Source organism: Nicotiana tabacum, chromosome 23, assembly GCF_000715075.1.
Source record: "Nicotiana tabacum cultivar K326 chromosome 23, ASM71507v2, whole genome shotgun sequence".
Taxonomy (NCBI): domain Eukaryota; kingdom Viridiplantae; phylum Streptophyta; class Magnoliopsida; order Solanales; family Solanaceae; genus Nicotiana; species Nicotiana tabacum.
Genome location: NC_134102.1, coordinates 92,636,423 through 92,642,922, shown reverse-complemented (window position 1 = coordinate 92,642,922; position 6,500 = coordinate 92,636,423).

The window sequence follows — 6,500 nt, the reverse complement described above, 5'->3', positions numbered from 1 at the left end:
GTTGGGGAAAATCCTACTGAGTAGTAGGTCGTGGGTTTTTTACCTTTTGAGCCGGGTATTTTCTACGTAAAAATACTTGTGTTCTTTACTTTTCACATTTACTATTTCCGCAACAGTAGTATAAGGAACACTTTGAAGAACCAGGTCCTTTTATAATTAGTGCACGCAAAAATTAAACACCACACAAATCAACCTCTCTTGTGGCATTGATGTATAAAATATCAATAAACGTAGCTACACGCTCAATTAACACATTTTGAAACGCAAGTATACAAAACCAGGAATCAAATTATTACGTTAATCCAAATTTGATAAATTGCATAAAAGCATTTGATTATTGAAATTAAGTTGTTCCATGAAAGATATGTGCACATATTGAACTCTTTTGCGCCCGCACAAATGACACATGTAAAGTGGAAATAAGTGTTTTTTTTAAAATCTTAATACCTAATACCCTTGTAAAAAGGAAATTGTATTATTAAAATTAATATATATATAGTAAGTAGTATTTTCATAATATATGATATATATATATATATATATATATATATATATATAGTAAGTAGTATTTTCATAATATATGAAGAATAAATTAGATCTAAAAACATAAAGGTTATGTTTGCAGTTGAGTCATATAATAGGAGTGGTTAGTGTAATTTATCCTTAAAAATATTTAAAAATTATGTACAAGAATCAGCAAAATCCCCTCACAGAAACCCTTCCCACTAATAATTAAACCTCGCCATCTGAAGCTAAGATTGAAATAAATATCAACAATGGAAACTCACTCGGACGGCGCCGACGAAATTGCCGTCGTGAAGAAGCTCCGGCAACAACACAAAACCCGTATACAAACCCTACACAATGCTCAATTGGAACTCATCGCCTCTTTACAAACCCTGTTTCCTGACATCGTCTCTTCACCCGACCTTTTCCTCAAGACAACTTCGTCCTTCAATGGGAAATCATTTACCCCTTTACCCAACCCTCTCCCTAATACCCCTAACTCTAACCCTAATTTACTCGTCCCCTCGAAGATTAACCCCAATTCTAGCAGTGGTGCACACGCAAAACCTATTTCGGAAGCTTCTTAAAGCGTCAATGAGAGGGATAAAATGGTAATTGATGAATGCGGGGGACCGTTGTCCATCGTAAAGGCGATGGTTGCATTGTGTTTGTTAGAGAGAGTGCCATTTACGGCTATTGATTCATCTACTTTGTTAAGGAAGTTAGACACCACACAAATCACCCCCTCTTGTGTGGCATTGACGTATAAAACATCAATTGGTATCAGAGCCAGGTTATTCTTGAAGAGGCTAACACCTTAGGAGAAGATCAAGATAAGTGCACCACCTGAAAACTGGGAAGGGCAATCCACTGCTAGGCCACCACTCTTTAATGGCCAATACTACTCTTGGTGGAAAAACAGGATGAGAGATCACATTATATAAGAGGACTATGAGCTATGGGATATTGTCACCGATGGTCCACTAACTACCTTGAAGATAAATGCTGAAGGAGTAAAGGTGCCAAAGACAAGAGCGGATTGCACTGCTGAGGACTTAAAGAAATGGGAGAAGAATGCTAAAGCCAAAAAATAGCTTATTTGTGGACTTGGTCCAGATGAGTACAGCAGAATCCAAAGTTGTATCACTGCTAAAGAAATCTGGGACACTCTGCAAGTGGCTCATGAAAGAACACCTCAGGTGAAGAGATCCAGAGGAACTCTACTGTATTCTCAATATGAGAACTTTACTATGAAGGAAAGAGAAACCATTCAAGAGATGTACACAAGGTTCACTACCTTGACAAATGAACTAAAGTCTCTTTGAAGGATTCTTCCTGAAGAAGATAGAGTCGAAAAGATATTGACAAGGGTTCTGCCTATTACTTGGGAGAGCAAAATCACTATCACTGCCATTCAAGAATCAAAGAATATTGCCACTCTGCCACTGGATGAATTAATTGGAAATCTTACTACCTATGAACTTAGGAGACAAACCGTAAAAATGGATGTACTTAAAAAGGAAAAGAGCATGACACTCAGAATCACTGAATGTTCTATTCTAGAAGATGATGAAATGGCCAGGATCACCAAGGACTTCAAGAAATACTTGAGGAGAGGAAAGGGTCCTTCACGAAGTGGAAGCTATAGTAAGTTAAAAGTTCCCGAGAAGCAACCTAATGATAGATGCTACAAGTGTGGAAAGACTGATCACCACATCAAGAATTGTCCTCAATGGGAAATTGAATGAAAAAAGGAAAGAGATGAAAAAAGGAACATGTTCAACCCAAGAAAAGCAAAGGATTAACCAAGGTGATGGTCACTACTTGGGGAGAAAGCTCGGATGAAAGCTTAGATGTTGATGATGGGGATGAACAAGCACTTATGGCCATTGGAGAATATGATGAAGAAACTGAGATAAGTGTAATTCATCTCAAAGACAAGATTAAATTGTTGTCTAAAGAAAGGTTATCTGAGTTACTTCTAGAATTAATTGATAAATCTGAGGATGTAAACAATGAAAAGGAACAGTTGTCTAAAGAATGTGTGATTTTGAAAGCTAAGTGCAAAAACCTTAAACTTAGGGTTAGTGAGACTGTAAGTGAAAATACTGTATTGAAGAACCAGGTTCATGCACTTGACACAACTATTCTAGAACTTAGATCTGAAAATATAAAACTGAAATTAGGAACATGTAAAAAGACAGCTGATCACACACAACTCACTCTAAAAGGGATGAGCAGGTGTGAATCCTAAAGGAGAGTCTAAGAAAGGTCAAGCATGAGCTAGACAGAACTTGTAAATGGAATAGGTTCTCCGATGCACTTTCATGGCTACAGGAACACCATAGTAGCAACAGAAGAGGACTAGGCTTTGGAAATCTGGCACCTAAATGGGATTCCAAAAGCAAGTACCTTACACTTCCTGAGAACAAGATTTGCACACACTGTGGTAAAACAGGTCGCTATAAAAGTGAATGTACTACAAAAGAAAAGGCAAGTAAAAAGAACAAAGAATTTATTCAAGGGAAAAATAGGCTACCAAGTTGCTCTAAAAATAATTTGATTCACCCTTTTTGCCTATAGAAAGGAACCCAAACTAGTTTGGGTTCCTAAGACTAAGCCCTGATTTCCTTTTGCAGGTTCAAGTGAAGGGGAGCAGCCAAATATAGTACATGGATAGTGGCTGCTCAAAGCACATGACAGAAAACAAGAACCAGTTCCTTTCACTTGAGAACCTTAAAGGAGGTAATGTCTCCTTTGGAAATGGGAAGAAAGGTGAGATCATTGGGGTTGGAAAGGTAGGTAAGACTGATTCTCACTCTATTGAGAACGTCTGCTTGATAGATGGACTGAGGTACAGTCTAATAAGTGTATCATAATTGTGTGATAGAGGTAACATGGTAGCATTCACATCTACCAAATGCTTTGTGATTAATCTTACCATTGACAAAATAATTTTGCAGGGAAAAAGAGTGAACAACATATATGTTGTAGATCTATTCACACTTTCAGAAAATGAACTCCCTTGCTTAAGTGTGTTGGATAATGATCCCCTCCTTTGGCGAGAGACTTGAACATGCCAGTCTAAGTCAACTAAACAAACTAGTCTCCAAGGATTTGGTGATAGGACTACCTAACATTAAGTTTAAGGAAGATAAAGTTTGTGAGGCTTGTGCAAGGGGGAAGCAGGTAAGATCCTCTTTTAAAAGCAAGAAAGTGTTAAGCACCACCAGGATGATGGAACTGGTCCATATGGATCTTTGTGGACCAATGAGAACATTAAGCAGAGGTGGTAAGAGATATGTGATGGTGCTTGTTGATGATTATTCTAGGTTTACTTGGATATTATTTTTAACATTTAAAGATGAAGCATTTGGCATGTTTACTTATTTTGTTAGAAAAACTCAGAAACAACTAGGTAATCAACTTACATCAATTAGGTTTGATCATGGTACTGAATTTGAGAATGCTAAATTTGCTGAATTTTGTGATGAGCATGGCATAAATCATAATTTTTCTGCTCCTAGGACTCCACAACAAAATGGAGTAGTTGAAAGAAAGAATATGACACTTGAAAATATGGCTAGGACTATGCTTCTTTCTAGTAAATTGTCCCATAGTTTCTGGGCAGAAGCTGTGAACACTGCATGTTACATCATAAACAGGTGCATGACTAGATCTCTTGTAGAGAAGACTCCCTATGAGTTACTTAAAGGGAGAAAGCCAAACATATCCCCTCTTAGGGCATTTGGATGCAAGTGCTTTTTGCACAATAATGGTAAAACCTCCCTAGGTAAGTTTGATCCCAAAAGTAATGAGGGAGTATTCTTGGGATATTCTTCACATAGTAAAGCTTATAAGATTTATAGCAAATGAACTATGTGTGTAGAAGAAAGTGTACATGTGGTTTTTGATGAAACTAATATTCTTTCTGAGAGGCAGGAATATAATGATGAAGCAATTGGGCTGGTGAGAAATTCAAATGAAACCACAGCACAGACTGAAGCTGCATCAGAAGTAGGAACAGGTGATGGAACAGGTCCTTCCACCCAGGGCAAATTGACATGGGGAACTGAACAAAGAGGAAGTAATCCTTAAACCTCAAGGGAACCTGTTCATAAACATGTTCCTTAGCAACAAAACATTAAAGGAACATCTAGGGAAACCAGCTGGTTGTGAAACCTTACAAGTATCAAAGTTCTCATCTCATTGAGAACATAATCACTGACCCAACTTCTAGAATCAAAACCAAATCTTCTTTGAAGAATCTTTGTGCTTTTGATGCTTTTTTATCTCTAATTGAACCTAAAAATGTTGCTGAAGCTTTGCAGGATGCAGACTGGGTGAATGCAATGCAAGATGAACTCAAACAATTTGAGAAAAGTCAAATTTGGCACCTGGTACTAAGACCCAAGGACAGATAAGTAATTGATACAAAATGGGTCTTCAGAAATAAACTTGATGAAAATAGAACAGTTACACGGAACAAGGCAAGATTAGTGGTTCAAGGATATAGTCAAGAGGAGGGCGTAGACTATGATGAGACTTTTGCTCCAGTTGCAAGATTGGAGGCAATTAGACTCCTTATAGCTTTTGCTGCTTATATGGAATTCACTCTCCATCAAATGAATATCAAGAGTGCCTTCCTCAATGGCTATCTAAAGGAAGAAGTGTTTGTCAAGCAACCTCCGGGCTTTGAAAGCAAGGAATGTCCTGATCATGTGTACAAGCTTGACAAGGGCACTTTATGGGCTCAAGCAGGCTCCAAGAGCATGGTATGAAAGATTATCAAAATTCTTGCTTGAGCATGGCTACAAGAGAGGTAAAATTGACAATACTTTATTCCTAAAAGAAAAAGGTAAAGATCTCTTGGTAGTTTAGATATACGTCGATGATATAATTTTTGGAGCAACTACTGATAAGTTAAGTAAAGAATTTGCTAAAGTAATAGGGAGTGAATTTGAAATGAGTATGATGGGTGAGCTTAATTTCTTTTTAGGCTTACAAATAAAATAAAATTTAAATGGAACTATGATCCATCAACAGAAGTATGTGAAAGAGTTGCTTAAAAGGTTTAAAATGGAAGATTCCAAAGAAATCGACACTTCTATAGCAACAACCACAAAATTGGATGTAGATGAACCTGGTTCATCTGTTGATCAGAAGTTATATAGGGGAATGATTGGCTCTTTGTTGTATCTCACTGCTAGTAGACCTGACATTGTTTTCAGTGTAGGCCTTTATGCTAGATTTCAGGCAAGTCCAAAGGAGTCTCACTTAACTGCTGTCAAGAGGATCTTGAGATACCTAAAAGGCACCACTGACCTTTGTCTATGATATCCAAAAGATAGTAATTTTAACTTAGTAGGATATGATGATGCTTATTATGCAGGTTTTCTCGTGGATAGAAAGAGCACCTCAGGTATGGCACACTTTCTTGGATCATGTCTTGTGTCTTGGGCCACCAAAAGGCAAAATTATGTGGCCTTATCTACTGCTGAAGCTGAGTATGTTGTTGTTGCCTCATGTTGTGCTCAATTATTGTGGATCAGATATAAATTAATGGACTTTTGAATTGATATAGGTTTTATTCCCATCTTTTGTGACAACACTAATGCAATTAGTATGACCAAGAACCCGATTCATCATAAGAGAACTAAGCACATAGATGTTAGACATCATTTTTTAAGGGACAACTATGAGAAGGGTTTGATCACTGTGGAATTTTGTGCTACTGACAAGCAAATAACTGACATCTTCACAAAAGCTCTAAGTAGAGATCACTTTGAAAGGAGCAAGTTAGAATTAGGGATGATTAAGATCACCTAAAAGGAACCAGTTCTAACTCAAAAGTTGGTTAGAGAAATTGTGAATTTTTGTACATAATTAGATTAGACTTTGCTGAGTCTCATACTTTCATCAGTATACCCTTGTTCCATGTGCTAAAATGACTCATTAATCTCCAATGATATTATCTCTAATTTTTTGGAAAA